This window comes from Equus caballus, chromosome 29 (genome assembly GCF_041296265.1).
Source record: "Equus caballus isolate H_3958 breed thoroughbred chromosome 29, TB-T2T, whole genome shotgun sequence".
Lineage (NCBI taxonomy): Eukaryota > Metazoa > Chordata > Mammalia > Perissodactyla > Equidae > Equus > Equus caballus.
Genome location: NC_091712.1, coordinates 43,892,653 through 43,910,790, shown reverse-complemented (window position 1 = coordinate 43,910,790; position 18,138 = coordinate 43,892,653). Strand labels below are relative to the sequence as shown.

Here is an 18,138-nt window from a genome sequence, read left to right as displayed (position 1 = left end):
GAATAAACCCTTTTTGCTAGAGAAATAACTGCCTATTTGTTTAAGGTCAACAGTGACAACTTTGATATTTTCAACAATGCCCCAGCCTGGCATTGCCTAATCTAGCAAAGAGTTTGAAACGATTAAAAACATGGGGAAGAAGTGGAATTCTACCATAACCCCAGCTGACAACCAAACCTGAGAAGAATTTCCTTTCACTGTATGATTCAGTAGGCGGCCCTGGGCCTCAGGAAGTGTCTGGTGCTGTTCACTCCCACGTCCCTGGACAAGTGAGCCACACTTACACTCGGAGTGCATGTGGCTTTTGCAACAAGAACTCTGTCCCCTTGTTTTAATTGTCAGTGAGAATGTGAATACTGTTCTTCTGTGAAGAGGAATGCAGGGCAGCCATCCCACTACAGGGTAAATAGAGGAGGGAAGGAGGAGACGCCAGGCCCAGCATCTGGTGGAGAGGCAGTTCCTAACTACTCCATCTGTAAGGACTTGACATCAACCATTTGGGTCCCAATAGGATTGGGATGAAGAAAAAAGAAAATCCATGCTCAGACAGTGCCTTTTATTCCTCTTCTCTTCTGCTCACACAACATGTGTAAACCTATACATGTACATAAACATGTATAGACTTCTACTTATTTAATTGTAATTGGTTGTTGATATGTTTGTCTCCCCAAGTCAAGAGTCATGTCTGTTTTTTCTTTAGCAAGATAACAGTTGGACTAAATTGATAAGTCAGTTGGTGCACTAGCTTTCTATTGCTGCTTTGACAAATGACCACAAACTTAGTTTAAAACAACACAAGTTTATTACCTTGGAGTTCTTCAGGCTGTGAATCTGAAAAGGGCCTCACTGGGCTAACATCAAGATGTTGGTACAGCTGCATTCCCTCTGGAGGGTCATGGGAAGAAGGTGTTTCCTTGACTTCTCCAGATTCTAGAGCCTGCCCATATCCCTTGGCTTATGGCCTCTCCCTCCTTCTTCAAAGCCAGCAGTGGCAGGTTAAGACCTTCTCATGAGTAGTTCTATGCGAGTAGCTCTAACGCTGACCCTTCTGGCTCTCTCTTCCACTTACAAGGACCTTATGATTAATTGGTCCCATGCAACTGATACAGGATCATCTCCCTACCTTCATCTCAGCTAGTTAGCAATCCTCATTCCTTCTTCAGCTTAATTCCCCTTGCCATGGTAAGGCAATGTATTCACCAGTTCTGGGTATTACGACATGGATATCTTTGGGGGCCATTATTCTGCCAACCACATCCACCAGTATGCTTGTCCCATTGTAGGCATGCAATGCAGACTTCTTAAACAAAATAAAGTAAACAAATATACCTTTATATTCAAACTCTATTGAATTGACCTAAATTTTACCATATTGCCTCTTAACAATTGTCATTTTCTATCTGTGTTCAAGCCATCACTTTTTCCTCATCCTCTAAATTAAATCACTGTAACAGTTGCTAAAGTTTCCAAATATACTGCTTCCTGTACAATAGGGATCATTGTGTATCCTCAGCAGCAGCCTGGCAGAAGAACAAAACAACATGCACTGAGTCTGAACGTGATAATTCAGCAAACAGACGGAGGGCCAGGGCGTCAGGGGCTGGGAGGCACTGACCGCCATGAGATGCAGAGGGCTCGCGTCTGCTTCCGTTTACAGCTGACCAATTGTGAGTCCATTCCCAGCTCGGTAGATGAAGCTGAACCTGAATCGGTTAAAACCAAATGATGTTTACCGGCCTTGGGCAGTACCCTGACACTGTTGGGGTGCCACGGCCTAGGAGGTCTGCTTTCTCTTAGCTCCAATCTAGAAGTAGCTCCTCTCCAGAGTAAGTGGACTTCAAAATATTCCTCCTGCTGCCACAGCATGGCAGAATGTGAACTGTGGGACCCTGAGTGCTTGCTGAGAGAAAAAAACCTCAAAGCGACACAAAGAAAGAAAGAAAGCATCCTTCAATAACCAGGAGTGGATGGCAGGTATTGTGCAGTGCGTACTGGAAGGAAGAAAAGCTGCTTTGGGACTTCCATTAACAAAGACGCATTTAAAGTGCACTCTGAACAGGTGCGCAAGCACAGAGAGAACTTTTCTCCATGCAGCAGAAGAGCACTGGCGCAGGAAAAGAACAGTGTGTGACACGTGGAGCAGGGCTGGCTGAACCGTGATCATGTGAGAAAATGAGCAGTCAGCACTGAGCCATGACGGAATGCTCATGCTGAACACTTACAGGGCATTTTCCAAGTGCCAGGAACAGTGTGAGTGCTTGACGTAGTTTATTGCATTACTGTAATGCACTGAGGAGACTGATGGTCAGAGACGTTGAGTAACTTACCCCAGGACATACAGCTGATGGACACTGAATTCAAATACAGGCACCTGATTGCAAAACCTATTATCCTAATCACTGCCCTGTTTTTCAACAGTCACTTAGGGAAGAAAAATTGGAATCAGTATTAGAAGTCACCATATTAGTATCATTGGTTGTTGGATATACTCATCTTAGAATTAATTCTCCAAATTAGAATTAAGCTGTTCCTGGTCCTGATTTTTTAGAGTAGGTCCAGCAATTCTCAACTAATCTCTAACAATCCTTGTATTAAAGAACTGTTTGGTTATGTTTATAGATTACATCTGGCCCAAATAGACCCCACTACAGATTGTGTTCAGGAATCTACAGCACCCAGAACGTAAAGCTGCCATGGCCAGGCGCCCTTCTGCTTGGGCTGCTACGGAGCATGCACACTCTTGTTTGGCATTCACCATGGATTTGGTAACGGGTGGAACTCAGTTCACACCAAGGAGGACTTTTTCTGTAAGACCAGGAGGTAAGTCCTCCATAAAGCATGTCAGAAACTCCCTATTCTGTGTGGTCGCATGAGAACGCTGGTCCCTGTAACTCCCTTGGTCCTGACGCAGAGGCAAGACTCACTGTCTCAGCATCAGGAGAAACAGGAGTCACTGTTTGGTGTTCCATCCTTAGCCTCTTATTCATTCAGAGTCGCTGCTCATGACCCCACAGGCTGTACTCTGCTCTACTCCAGGGCGCCCCCCAAGACTGGTGGAAGAGGCCCCCAGAGTGGTTCAGTGTTGTGGCTCCAAGCTGGTCCCAAACATGTGGTCACATGCATCCCCAAGATGAGCGTGCAGCCTGTGGGGAGATTCACAGCTGACATGCCTTCCCCACAATGCAGATTTCTAAGTAACTGAAATAACTAATTGACACTTTTACTACTTAGTCCTCTAGAAGCCCTCAGCACTGTGGGCCACTCTCTCTTCCCTTCGTCTACATATTTTTCTGTCCTGCTCTCTCTTCTTCTCCTCTGTCCATCCCCTCACCCCTCCCATGTCTCCAAGGGTCTCGGTTCAGTCCACCTGTCCCCTCATTCGACAAACTGCACCTACACACTCTTGACTCTCAAACCTGCCTCAGGAGCCTGACCACTCCTCTGAGCTTTGTGCCTGAGCTGGGTTTCAGCTGCTCACAGGCTTTCCCATCCTGGATGTTCCACTGCTGTTTCTAAGCCAAACGTCCAAACTCACTGTGGAAACCCACTTTCCGATCTGAGTTCTCCATTCAACCCCCTCTCCCTGGGCCACAGCTCCAATCACACAAGACCTGGTTCTTTTCCTAAGTCATTTTTGAATCTGCCCCCTCTTCCACTTGTGATGTCAACGCCCTCTGCAGGCTCTCGGTCCCTCCCTGGGGTCATCGCTGCGACAGCTGCACTGGCTGCAGCCCTGTCTTGTCCTCTTCCACACTAGAACCTTTCCGTGTTGGGTCATCGTGCCTCCACTGTTGCATATCTTCACCAGCTTTCTAACCGGAAGGGGGTCCTCCTCTCACCTGGCGGCTAGCCATCCGCTCTTGCTCCAGCTGCCTTTCTGGCCTCGTCGCCTGCACACCCAGGTGTGCCCTGTGCCAGCACTAGAGCATCACCTGCAGTCCCCTCAGCGTGGGGCGCTGCCTCAGCCTGTATACCTGTGCACCTGCCCAGATGTCTGCCCTTTGCTATTCTGGTCCGCTTCTGCCTCCGCCTCCAAGGAGGCCCCTAGGTTGGCTCATGGGGGAGGGGGTTTCCTGATGGTGCAGTCAGCTTCTCTTCCCTGCTGTTGCGCAGACATGCCCAGACATGCCTGGAGGAGGGCATCTGTGAGTCATTGGTTTGCAGAAACAGAGTCCTTGCAGGCCAGAACCATGTCACAGTCACTGGTTCCCCAGCCCTGAGGCTGTGCCCTGACACCCTGGGCACCGTGATGGGCGGTGGGTACATGTGTGATGCATTACTCTCTGCATCTCCCTCTATTCATGTTCTTTTCAGGAAAGCATAGGGAAAGCAAAGGAACTCACTAAGGCTATGTGAGGGGAGGGTGATGCTTATGTCCAGCATCAGGTCACTCGACACTGAATTGGTTATTACCTGACTGCCTGCCTTGATCTGCTCCTTCCTCAACCCAGATTCCATTGGTGAGGCTGAGAATGCCTGCCATTGGCTGCCGGCTGCCAGAATAGGTCTGACTCATTGGCCTCATGTCACCCTGAGAAATGCTGTTACTTGCTTTATGACGAATATCAACAAAGTCACTTTATCCAGATTCTTGGACACAGAAGTTCAGGGTCTTGTTGCTTGTGGCTGGGTGTGAGAATTTAGAGATTACATTAGCATTTGAAGGGAGGCCACAGAACAGTGTTTGAGACAACTCTGTGCATAGTCACTGTGCAAGCAGGCCATGAAACGCTCGGGACCCTGTGTACACAAAGACGAGGGTTTTATCTGTTTCTTTCTTTGGGGGAAGGACTGAATCTGGAGGGTGGAGTCCATGAACCTTTTGAGATTGGGTGCAAAAATGTATGGGAATTAGCGTATATTCATTGCTCCTGGGCAGAATCTGTGGCTTCTCAAGGGCATGTGTGATTCTAAAGATGTTAACGTTTAGAAGCCCAGGGAAGACTAAGGGGTGAAACTAGTCGTCAGCGTTAGTAGATTCGGAGAGGCATTCCCAGGTTTGCTCAGAGACTTCCAGATAATCATGAGACACTCTATTTCTGTATAAGCCCTTGGCTTGTAAGAAGTACACACGTGCCAAGAATCAGTTGTTCAGAATGTCAAATGTTCTACACCCAGATCTTGCGTAGGTAAGTTGATGACAAAAGGAAAGAAAAGTAGCTGGCAGAAGAGCAAGTGTTCAGTCACTGATCGCTGCCTTCTTTTTCTTGCTCGACAAATGTCGCCCTGGTGTTGGAGAGAGCACTTGGCTTTGCTCCTTCGATGTTCTGTTGGGGTGTGCCCCATCACACCTGGTATTTATGCAGTCTTCAGAGACCCAACCGACAAGCTGTTGAGAGCATGCCCTGTCATTCTTATTCCATGAGCACAGGATTTCACACGAGGCGGGCTGACAGGATCTACCATAACTCTGCTGTTATGGAAGGAGGTCGTGCAGCACTGACAGTAATTGAACACTTATGGCAAAGGCTGAAAGGGCAAACACCCAACTGTGTGGAAGGAGGTCCTGACTGCAAGAAACCCATAGTCTGGTGAGGAGTCAGATGTGCTGGTTACAGCTTCACCTGCTGGGGGCTCAGGTGGGAACAGACCCCCAGCGCTGGGGAGTGCAGGGCGGGAACAGCTCATACCAGCTGGGTCTCAGGCGGATGGCGTTAACTGGGCAGTCTGAGTGAATGCCCAGGGCCTTCCTTGCTTGTTCAGCCCTCACTTAAATATATGGACATACTTGCTTTTGGTTCACATTTAACACTTTTCCCCTGCCCTAGCCTCAGCTACAATGGTTTTCATTAGCTAAAATTGTACTCCTAGATATTATTATTTGCACACTGTAGTTAAGAGCTCCTGGAAGTTATATGGACTAGATTTTAACTGCTTAACGCTCATAAATAGCACATTATCTTCTGTTATCTCAAGCAAGCATTGATACTGTGGAGCTAAAAAAATACAATCCTCCATGATTTGTGTCCTATTATGCATATTGGGGTATAGCAAAGTATTTCCTGTCCCCCTTAATCTGATCTATTGCTTAAAGTTAGTGGGGTTCAACTTTTTTCTCCAGATTCTCATCATAGCACATCATTTCTTTAATTCTAATGATTATAATGGGGGCGGACTGTGGCCAAAACCAAGAGGATAGATAACAATATGTATGCAGCTTATTACAAAGCAGGGCTGGTAATATGTAGGGTAGATTGGTGACTTGATTGGTGTTATCGGCAAAAGGACTGTTTCTAATAACAGATTACTGTGATTACCAAATTTTGAGTTTGTGTTTTCCTTATAGTTATGACAAAAGAGCTTTCTGGGCAACAAATCTCAAGACTTCCATCAGACAGGCTACAAAGCACTCTGACTTTCTGCTGCATTCATTGTACTGTTTGCAGCTTTGATGAGCTCCTCATAGGCCACTTTTCCCAAAAGTCTATGAATGTGACTCCCACATAGGATGGGGACTCCTGGATGTCTCCAGAATATATCTGTGGCCATTTATCAGACTCCAACACAACAGGCCACTGACAGTGTGACTGCAGCACATTGCAATGTGCGCCATCTTGACTTTTAAAGTTTCAGTGTCTGAACTTTATAAATTAGTAACTTTTAGCTGGGAAATTATAGCATGGAATGAGAGGTTCTCAGAATGTCTGTAAGAAGGATGAATATTTTCTCCAAATAGTCCTTTGGTTGTTGGGACTAAGCCAGGCTTCCAGTAGCCACTGGTGCTGTAACAGCTTCAAAACTCCAAAGGACTACCCTAAACGGGCACATCATCACATAAACTCCCAACAGCTCAAAGAGCTGACTTGTAGGGCAAACCAGATGGGAGAAAGGTCCGAGCATGTGCAGGTAGGTGGGTAGGTGCCAGGTGCCGGGGTGGGGGAGGGGGGAGGGGGAAGGGGTTCCACATGGTTAATCAGATAGATACCTTTTCTGGCCGAGCTGGTTCGGAAGAGAAAACACCAGGTAAATCACCAAACACTGTGTACACGGGAGGGGCAGCTGGTCAAGGTCCTGTGATGAGTGACTCAGCAGACGCTTGGTAACCACACACACACTCCTGCCAAACTGGGCCTTCCCTGGACAGTAAATGCAGGTTGAAGTGTTTCTGTGTGGGTTTGCCTCTTCCCCATTGACTGTTCCTCCAGGCCTTACAGAGTTCCAGAAGTGCACCTTCCTAAGGAGCAATGGAGGGGGAGAATTACACTCCATTTCTTTGTTTACAAACTGGGAATAATAAAACCTCTCTTGAAGGACCACTGTGAGGATCAGACATTGTTTATGTAGAGCAAGGTGCAGGCACATAGACTGTTACCTGTTCTCCTCGTGTGTGAAAGCGGGAACAAGGCCAGGTCACCAGTTAGTGCTCCCACAGCCATTAGGCCACAATGGTAATCTATTTTCTGTTTGCAAAAGTACAAAAAGATACAGTTTACCTCAACTGTAAAATATCATATTAACAGGCACCTCAACGGTTGTTGTAAAGATTAAATGAGTTAATGCAGTAATACACTCTGCTCACAGCCATGCAGAGTCAACAAATGTTAGCTATTGTTGTTGTTATGCAAACGCATGAGGGGTCAACACCAGGAATTTGGGGACTCGGGATTCAGCATCTTTCTGGAAATGGGGTGGGAACTTGAGCAACTCAACTTGCTGCCAGTTCCCTCCTTTGTTGGTGGTGATGGTCTTGAGCGCAGCTGTGACCCACCCAGCACACAACAGTGTCTGTTTGTCAGAAGAAATCATTTATGTAAAACAGTGACATTTAAACTGGAAACACATGCAAATTATTTTTATGTATTTTTAGGTTCCCAGCAGTCAGGGAAAAAATAGCGAATTAATTAATCAGAAAAAGTTTACAAGAGAGTTGCTCATTTGTGTCCGTGCTTATTTAAGTTAAATCTCCTGACTTAAATGAGTTGTCAGCATCCACCTGCTGCTGCCACTAGCATGGATGCTCTGGTGGCAGAACGCCTTCATCTTGCTTTATTTATGGATGTCGATGTCTTCCAAGTGCTTAGCGCAGTCTGTCACATGGTTGGAATTTAATAAACGTCTGTTGAATTGAAGTGATAATGTACTAAATTTCCTAAGAGTGTACTCCCGGAATTTCACATACCTTGTTCCTCCCCCTGCCATGGGGCACAGCCTTGTCTAAATTGTCACATACAAAAGCTTTGGGTTTGAGGAAATGAAAGAAATGCTGTTCTCTTATATATAATAAAGGAAAAACTCAGAGGGATTCCATCAAATGGTGAAGAGTTTGAATGCACACAGATGGCAGCTCTTGGGGGTGAAGTAATGAAATCAAGGCTGGCTGGTGTAGTATGACACAGATGACGGGCAGGAACTTGGGACTTGTGTCTGCAGTGAGCTGAATTGAGGCCTGTCACCGAATGTTTGCAGAACTCACTTTCTCACCTGCAAGCTGAGATTCTTGAAGAATAGATTTTGAGATATGAACTTGGCCTACTGCTGACACTAAATGTCAAAAACTTAGACTGATCAATGATAGGGCATTTGAATAACATTGAATTTCTTTCCCTTTTTCCAGGCTTTATTTTTTTTTTCATTGAGTTAATGATAGGTTACAATCTTGTGAAATTTCAGTTGTACATTAATGTTTGTCATTCGTGTTGTAGGTGCACCACTTCACCTTTTGTGCCCACCCCTCACCCCACCTTTCCCCTGGTATCCACTAAACTGTTCTCTTAGTCCACATTTTTAAATTCCTCATATGAGTGGAGTCATACACAGATTATCCTTCTCTAGCTGGCTTATTTCACTTAACATAATTCCCTCAAGGTCCATCCATGTTATTGCAAATGGAATGATTTTGTTCTGTTTTGCAGCTGAGTAGTATTCCATTGTATATGTGTACCACATCTTCTTTATCCATTCATCTGTTGATGGGCACTTAGGTTGCTTCCATGTCTTGGCTATTGTAAATAATGCTGCAATGAACATTGGGGTGCATAGGACTTTTGGGATTGCTGACTTCAAGCTCTTTGGATAAATACCCAGTAGTGGGATGGCTGGATCGTATGGTAGTTCTATTTTTAATTTTTTGAGGATCTCCATACTGTTTTCCATAGTGGCTGCACCAGTTTGCATTCCCACCAGCAGTGTATGAGGGTTCTTTTTCTCCACAACCTCTCCCACATTTGTTACTATTAGTTTTAGATATTTTTGTCATTCTAATGGGTGTAAGATGATATCTCAGTGTAGTTTTGATTTGCATTTCCCTGATGATCAGTGATGATGAGCATCTTTTCATGTGCCTATTGGCCATCCGTATATCTTCTTTGGAGAAATGTCTGTTCATGTCTCCAGCCCATTTTTTGATCGGGTTGTTTGATTTTTTGTTGTTGAGTTGTGAGAGTTCTTTATATATTATGGATATTAAGCCTTTATCAGATATATGACTTGCAAATATTTTTTCCCAGTTAGTGGGTTGTTTTTTTTGTTTCAATCCTGTTTTCATTTGCCTTGAAGAAGCTCTTTAGTCTGATGAAGTCCCATTTGTTTATTCTTTCTATTGTTTCCCTTCTGTGAGAAGACATGGTGTCTGAAAAGATCCTTTTAATACTGATGTCAAAGAGTGTACTGCCTACGTTTTATTCTAGAAGTCTTATGGTTTCAGGTCTCACCTTTAGGTCTTTGATCCATTTTGAGTTTATTTTGGTGAATGGTGAAAAAGAGTGGTCAATTTTCATTCTTTTAGATGTGGCTTTCCAGTTTTCCCAGCACCATTTGTTGAAAAGACTTTCTTTTCTCCATTGTAGGCCCTCAGCTCCTTTGTCGAAGATAAGCTGTCCACAGATGCATGGTTTTATTTCTGGGCTTTCAATTCTGTTCCATTGATCTGTGCATCTGTTTTTGTACCAGTACCATGCTGTTTTGATTACTGTAGCTTTGTAGTATGTTTTGAAGTCAGGGATTGTGATGCCTCCTGTTTTGTTCTTTTTTCTCAGGATTGCTTTAGAAATTCGGGGTCTTTTGTTGCCCCATATGAATTTTAGGATTCTTTGTTCTAATTCTGTAAAGGATGTCATTGGGATTCTGAATGGGATAGTGTTGAATCTGTAGATTGCTTTAGGTAGAACAGACATTTTCACTATGTTTATTCTTCCAATTCATGTACATGGAACATCTTTCCATCTCCTTATGTCGTCATCCATTTCTCTCAGACAGGCCTTGTAATTTTCATTATATAGGTCCTTCACTTCCTTAGTTAAATTTACCCCAAAAAAATTATTTTATTTTTTTGTTGCGATTGTGAATGGTATTGTGTTCTTGAGTTCTTTTTCTGTTAGTTCATTATTGGAGTATAGAAATGCTACTGACTTACGCAAATTGATTTTGTACCCTGCAACTTTGCTGTAGTTGTTGATTACTTCTAAGAGTTTTCCAATGGATTCTTTGGGGTTTTCTATATATAACATCATGTCGTCTGCAAGCAGCGAGAGTTTCACTTCTTCCCTCTCTCTTTGGATGCCTTTTATTCCTTTTTCTTGCCTGATTGCTCTGGCCAGGACCTCCAGTACTATGTTAAATAAGAGTGGTGATAGAGGGCATCCTTGTCTTGTTCCTGTTTTCAGGGGGATGGTGTTCAGTTTTTGCCCATCGAGTATGATGTTGGCTATGGGTTTGTCACATATGGCCTTTATTATGTTGAGGTAGTTTCCTTCTATGCCCATTTTGTTCAGAGTTTTCATCATAAATGGCTGTTGGATCTTGTCAAATGCTTTCTCTGCATCTATTGAGATGATCATGTGGTTTTTATTCCTCAGTTTGTTGATGTGGTGTATCTGGTTGATTGATTTGCGGATGTTGAACCATCCCTGTGTCCCTGGTATGAATCCCACCTGATCATGATCTATGATCCTTTTGATGAATTGCTGAATTCTGGTTGCCAAAATTTTGTTTAGAATTTTTGCATCTATGTTCATCAGTGATATTGGCCTGTAGTTCTCTTTTTTCATGGTGTCCTTGTCAGGTTTTGGTATCAGCGTGATGTTGGCCTCATAGAATGGGTTAAGAAGTGTTCCATCCTCCCTAATTTTTTGGAATAGCTTGAAAAGGATAGGTATTAAATCCTCTCTGAAAGTTTGGTAGAATTCCCCAGGAAAGCCATCTGGTCCTGGGGTTTTATTCTTTGGGATGTTTTTGATTGCTGTTTCAATCTCTTTCCTTGTGTTTGGTCTGTTCAAATTGTCTGCTTCTTCTTGAGTGAGCTTTGGGAGATTGTAGGAGTCCAAGAATTTATCCATTTCCTCTAGGTTATCCATTCTGTTGGCATATAGTTTTTCATAGTATTCTCTTATAATCCATTGTATCTCTGCAGAGTCTGTTGTTATTTCTCCTCTTTCATTTCTGATTTTGTTTATTTGAGCTTTCTCCCTTTTTTTCTTTGTAAGTCTGGCTAGGGGTTTGTCAATTTTATCTTCTCAAAGAACCAGCTCTTTGTTTCATTGATCCTTTCTACTGCCTTTTTTGTTTCAATAGTATTTATTTCTGCTCTGATTTTTATTATTTCTCTCCTTCTGCTGACTTTGGGCTTTATTTGTTCTTTTTTCTCTAGTTCAATTAGGTGTAGTTTAAGATTGCTTATTTGGGATTTTTCTTGTTTGTTAAGATGTGCCTGTATCGCAATGAATTTTCCTCTTAATACAGCTTTTGCTGCATCCCATATGAGTTGGTATGGCATGTTATCATTTTCATTTGTTTCCAGGTATTTTTTGATTTCTTCTTTAATTTCTTCAACGATCCATTGCTTGTTCGGTAGTGTGTTGTTTAGTCTCCACATCTTTGTGCCTTTCTCAGCTTTTTTCTTGTAATTAATTTCTAGCCTTATAGCATTATGATCGGAGAAGATGCTTGTTATTACTTCAATTTTTTTAAATTTGTAGAGGCTTGACTTGTTTCCCAATATATGGTCTATCCTTGAGAATGTTCCATGTGCACTTGAGAAGAATGTGTAATCTGCTGTTTTAGGATGGAGTGATCTATATATGTCTATTAAGTCCAATTGTTTTAGTTTTTCATTTAGCTCCACTATTTCCTTGTTGATTTTCTGTCTGGATGATCTGTCAATTGATGTGAGTGGGGTGTTGCGGTCCCCTAGTATTATTGTGTTGTTTTTAACATCTTCCTTTAGGTCTGTTAATAGTTGCTTTATGAATCTTGGTGCTCCGTGTTGGGTGCATAGATATTTATAAGCGTTATTTCTTCTTGATGAAGTGTCCCTTTTTTTTTTTTTAAGATTTTATTTTTTTCCTTTTTCTCCCCAAAGCCCCCTGGTACATAGTTGTATATTCTTTGTTGTGGGTCCTTCTAGTTGTGGCATGTGGGATGCTGCCTCAGCGTGGTTTGATGAGCAGTGCCATGTCCACGCCCAGGATTCGAACCAACGAAACACTGGGCCACCTGCAATGGAGTGCGTGAACTTAACCACTCGGCCACGGGGCCAGCCCCCCAATGAAGTGTCCCTTTGATCATTATATATTGTTCCTCTGTGTCTCTCTTTACCTGTCTTATTTTGAAATCCACTTTGTCTGATATAAGAATTGAAACACCTGCCTTTTTTTGCTTGCTATTAGCTTGAAGTATTGTCCTCCACCCCTTCACTCTGAGCTTGTGTTTGTCCTTGTGGCAGTGGTGTGTTTCCTGGAGGCAACAAATTGTTGGATCTTGTTCTTTAATCCATTTTGCCACTCTGTGTCTTTTTATTGGAGAGTTCAATCCGTTTACATTGAGAGTGATTATTGATGCATGTGGACTTAATGCTGTCAATCTGTTGCTCATTACCTTGTTTTCCTGCATTTCTTTTCCTGTGTGCTTTAGCTTACCCATTTAATACTGCAATTTCTTATGCTGGGTTTCTTAGATTTTTCCTTATTTATGTTTTGTGGCTCTGTTCTGTTTTTCAGTTTAGTGGCTACCCTGAAGTTTGTATTTAGAATCTCGTGTATAATATAGTCTATTCTCTGGTGGTCTCTTACTTACTTGGCCTAGACTGATTTAGACCCTTTGCTCTTCCCCTCCTAAATAATTATTTTCCTTTCTTATTCCAACTCGTGTTATGAATTTGTAGTTAAGAGTGATAAGATCATCCTTGCTTTGGCAGTTTCCTTACCTTTACCCTAATGCTATAGTTGAATATTTGCTATCCTGTTCTGGTTCTATCCACTGGTCTCCCTACTCTGTGATTTGTGACCCCTTTCCCCCTTTTTTATTTTTTCAGGTATGAGAGCCTTCTTGAGGATTTCTTGTAGTGGAGGGCTTTTAGTTACAAATTCCCTTAACTTTTGTTTGTCTGGAAAAGATTTAATTTCTCCCTCAAATCTGAAGGAAATTCTTGCTGGATAGAGTATTCTTGGCTGAAGATTTTTATCTTTTAAAGCTTTGAATATGTCACTCCATTCTCTCCTAGCTTGTAGGGTTTCCATAGAGAAATCCGCTGAAAGTCTGATAGGAGCTCCTTTGTAGGTTATTCTCTTGTGTCTTGCTTCCCTGAGTATTCTTTCTTTGTCTTTCCTTTTTGCCATTTGTACTATGTGCCTTGCAGTAGGTCTTTTTACATTGACAAATCTAGGAGATCTGAAATCTTCCTCTACACACATTTCTCCATCAATCCCTAGATTTGGGACGTTCTCTTCTATAATTTCATTAAGCACACTTTCTGCTCCATTTTCCTTCTCCACGTTCTCAGGAATTCCGATGATCCTTAAGTACTTTCTCTTCATTGAATCCACTATCTCTCGGAGATTTTCCTCGTTTTTTTAAAATTCTTAGTTCTCTTTCTTCCTCTGTCTGGAGCCATTCAGCCTGTCTATCTTCAATTATGTTAATTTGTTCTTCTATGGTGTCTACACGGACATTCAGGGAATCCGTATTCTGTTTTATCTGGTCCATTGTGTTTTTCATCTCTAGTAATTCTGTTTGATTCTTCTTTATAATTTCAATCTCTTTTGTCAAGTAACTCCAGAACTCATTGGCTTGTTTCTCTATCTTTCTCTCTACCTCATTGAGTTTTTTGATTATAGCTGCTCTGAACTCATTTTCACTTAGTTTACCTAATTCTAAGTCCTCAGGACTTAATTCTATGTTTTTATTGTTTTCCTTCTGGTCTGGGGCTTTTATAAATTGCTGGATGGTACAGGAGCGGTTTTTTCTCATGGTGGTAGAATTCGGTTGCGGTTACAGCCTGTTGCCACTAGATGGGGGTCGAGAGCCACGTGTACTGAGCTCTCCGCCTTCGGGCAAGATGGCTGGGCCCAGTGTGCTTTGCCAGGAGGGAAGCGCTGCTATTCTCACCGCCGATCTGGTTTCAGATCAGTTCTGTTCTCTGGCTCCCAAGGCCCTGGGTTTAGGGGGTCCCCGTGCACGGAAGCTTTCCCCATCAGCGGGTTTCCACTGTACCAGCAGCGGGAGTCCTGGATGATCCCCTGGTCACACGGCCCCTCCCCCACTCCTTCCCAGACCCACGCAGCAGCGTCACACACTCTAGGGGAGGGAGCGATGTTCTCTCCTACCATTCCAACTCCTCTGAGGCCGGCAGCAAGGTCTCTGTCCTCTGCCTTCTTGGTATTGTAGGTCTCTAACATGTTGGCATTAGATTTCTTCTGTGAAATTCAGTTTTTCCAATCCTTTGTTGTATTTTGGAGGGGAGAGAGTCTTGGGTCAGCTCACCCTGCCATTTTGCTCCATCCCTTCTTTTCCCGGCTTTATTGAGATGTAATTGACATATAACATTGTGCAAGTTTACGGTCTACAAAGTGATGATTTGCTACATGTATATATTGTGAAATATTCATCATATTTCTGTGAGTCTGTATCTGGGCTTTCTATTCTGGACATCTATTTGTCTATTCTTTTGCCAATACCACACTGTCTTGATAATTGTAACTTTATAGTAAGTTTTTTAGCAGGGTAGTGTCAGACCTCTTTGTTCTTCTTCTTCAATATCGTATTGGATATTCTGGATTTTTTGTCTCTCCATATAAATTTTAGAATCAATTTGCCAATACCCACAAAATAACTTGCTGGGATTTTGATTGGGATTGCATCAAATCTGTAGATTTTGGAATAACTGACATCTTGACAATACTGAGTGTTCCTATCCATGAACATGGACTACCTCTCCATTTATTTGGTTCTTTGATTTCCTTCATTAGAGTTTTGTACTTTTCCTAATATAGATCTTGTACATATTTTGTTACATTTATACCTAAATATTTCAAATTTTGGTGCTAATATAGATAGTATTACGTCTTCAATCCTAATACTGTTTTATTAGCACCTTTCTTTCTTTTCTTGATCAGTCTTGCCCCAAGTTTGACAATTAATATCTTTTCATTACCAACTGTTGTTTTGTTTTATACATCATTAATTTCTGCTCATTTCTTCATTTTATTTGTTCATTTACTTTATTTTGCAGTTTTTGAAAACTCATTAAGATGGATGCCTAGCTCATCAATTTTGTCTTTCATGTAGAATTTTTATCATTCAGTTAAAAGTATTTCCTAATTCTTATTGAAATTTCTTCTTTGATCCATGATATATTTAGAAATGTGTTTTTATAATTTCCAAGCATATGTATATTTCTACCATTTTACTTGTTCTAACTTCTAGTTAAATTTTCTGTGTTCAAAGAATCTGATTTATGATACAAATCCATAGAGATTTGTTGAGACCTGATTTACATGTGCTCAAGTTTCATAAAAATTTTCTGTGTGCTTGAAAGAATGCATACTCTCGAAATCTAGGATGCAGTAAAACAGGCATCTCCATTAAGCTAATGTTGCTTTGTTCAGATTTCCTGTTCCTTAATTATCTCTTGTGTGCTCTGTCAGTTACTGAAAGATACGATTCTCTCTCTATAGTTCTGTCAATTTTACTTTCTATATTTCAAGGTTATGCTATTAGGTTCATACTCTAAAATTATGTTCTTTGTGAATTGAACACTTGCTGTAATTGGCATATTTGGATTTATATTTACTACTATTTATGGTTTTCCATTTGTCTTGTTTTTCCGTTTCTTTTTCCTCCTTTCTTGTCCTCCTCATTTTATTAGCTTTTATTAAGCATTGTTTTTTTCCTACTAAATTGGAAGTTATACATTCTATTTCTGTAGTTTCCATTGTTACCCTAGAAATTATAACATGAATACTTACTTTATCAAGAAGCTCATTAGCACTTTTTTACCCTAATTCTGAAAAAGGATCTAGAACTCTAACTCTATTCTCTTTTTGATTCATAGGCTTTATAATGTTAAAGTGCAATATTATTATTATTGTTTATACACTTTCTTTGTTCTTCATTCTGATCACTTTGCTTCTGCCTCAAGTAAATTCTTTAGACTTCCCATTAGACAGGGTCTACTGATGGTACGATTACCAGTTTTTCTTTTGTCTGGTCCTTAAAAGATATTTTCTCTGGGCACTGCATTCTAGTTTGGTCATATTGGTTTCCCCCCTCAGGTTGAACATGTCATCCCAGGGTCTTCTGTCTTTTCGTGTTACCACCTGACCAATTGTTGCTTTTTCAAGGTTATCAGCTTTTTCCTTCTGGTTGCCTTTAGTATATCGTTCTTGTCTTTGGTATTCTTCAATCTTTGACATTTTGTTGTTTTTTTTTTTTTGAGGAAGATTAGCCCTGAGCTAACATCTGCCACCAATCCTCTTTTTTTAGCTGAGGAAGACTGGCCCTGAGCTAACATCCGTGCCCATCTTCCTCCACTTTATATGTGGGACGCCTACCACAGCATGGCTTGCCAAGCAGTGCCATGTCCGCACCCAGGATCTGAACTGGTGAACCCCAGGCTGCCAAAGCAGAACATGCGAACTTAACCTCTGCACCACCAGGCCAGCCCCTGACTTATTTAACATCCTGGTACTGGTTGGTTTTCTTGAATCTGTGGGTTGGCATCTTTCAAGGGCTCTGGGAAAATCATAGTTGTTATGTCTTCAAATATTGCCTCCTCCCCTTACTCCTCAGGTCCTTCTGGAACTCTTATTAGACAAAGGTTTGCTCTTCTCAATCCTACTGATCTTCTCAATCTGTGTTCACATCTGTGAATCTCTGTGTTGTATGTTTTCCATTTGCTCCCAGACGCACTCTGTGTCTCTCTCTGCCCTGCACTGTGTCCCAGGAAGCTGACTCCTACAGACAGGATCCCTGGTTCTCTTGCATTCTGGCCATTGGGTTAGGTCAAAGGGAGACCCCAGCAGAAGTGAGAAGGAGAGATTGCCCTGGGTATTTATTTGTCTCACCTCTCCCTCCCAGCCTGAGGTTTTGGCATCACCACATGCTTCTGTGTCTGCAGCTCCTGCTTGAGGACCCTCCTACTGTGGCTTAGTGCTTGAGGTTCTGTCAATGCCTTTTATGTTTCATGTTGTACAATATTTGAATTATTGATTGGATATACACTTGTAAAGCAACTGCTTTCGATGCCAACGTGGTGGGCATTAGTGCTGTCTGCAAATAACTCTGTTTCTCCCCCTTCCTTGTACACCCTGTCCCATGTGACTATTTCCAGCCAATGAATTGAGGCTGAAACATTTAATTGTCAAACTCTCTCTCTTCCCTGGCACAGCAATTGGCAACATTTGCTCTTGCAGTCTGGTTCCCTCAGTGACCATCCAGAAAACAGCCCCCTGTGACTTAAGGTAGGCATGGAGCATATGAGAAAAACAACATGATGCTGAGATCTGAAAACTGTTTGTTACCACAGCATGACTTAGACTATACAGACTGATAAGTGAATATTATGTCTTTAATTCATATGTTGAAGCTGCAGTCCCTAATATGATGGTATTAGGAGGTAGGGCCTTTGGGAGGTGATGAGGATTAACTGAGGTCATGACCGTGGAGCCCCTATCATGGGATTAGTGGCCCTATAAGAAAAGGAAGAGGGGCTGGCTCAGTGGCACAGCGGTTAAGTCCGCATGTTCTGCTTCTCAGCAGCCCAGGGTTCGCTGGTTCAGATTCTGGGTGTGGACATGGCACCACTTGGCAAAAGCCATGCTATGGTAGGGGTCCCACATATAAAATAGAGGAAGATGGGCATGGATGTCAGCTCAGGGCCAGTCTTCCTCAACAAAAAGAGGATTGGCAGTAGTTAGCTCAGGGCCA

The 18,138-nt window shown here is 42.3% G+C and overlaps 1 protein-coding gene across 12 annotated transcripts in view; it reads right to left on the bottom strand.

Moving 5' to 3' along the window:
• The window catches only part of LOC106782748 (laforin), a 56,944-nt gene that overhangs the window by 33,991 nt on the left and 4,815 nt on the right, over positions 1–18,138 (bottom strand). For 3 of the 12 annotated variants that reach the window (XM_070254969.1, XM_070254973.1, XM_070254979.1), the window contains exons 2-3: positions 6,926–7,174; positions 784–1,703 (exon numbers count right to left, since the gene is read on the bottom strand). The exons of 3 other annotated variants lie outside the window; for them this stretch is intronic. The gene's annotated coding sequence lies outside the window, so the exon portion shown is untranslated. Of the gene's footprint in view, positions 1–783; positions 1,704–6,925; positions 7,175–7,312; positions 7,401–18,138 lie in introns of those variants that run through there. 6 more of the 12 variants (XM_070254984.1, XM_070254982.1, XM_070254972.1 and 3 more) reach the window with 3 other exon arrangements.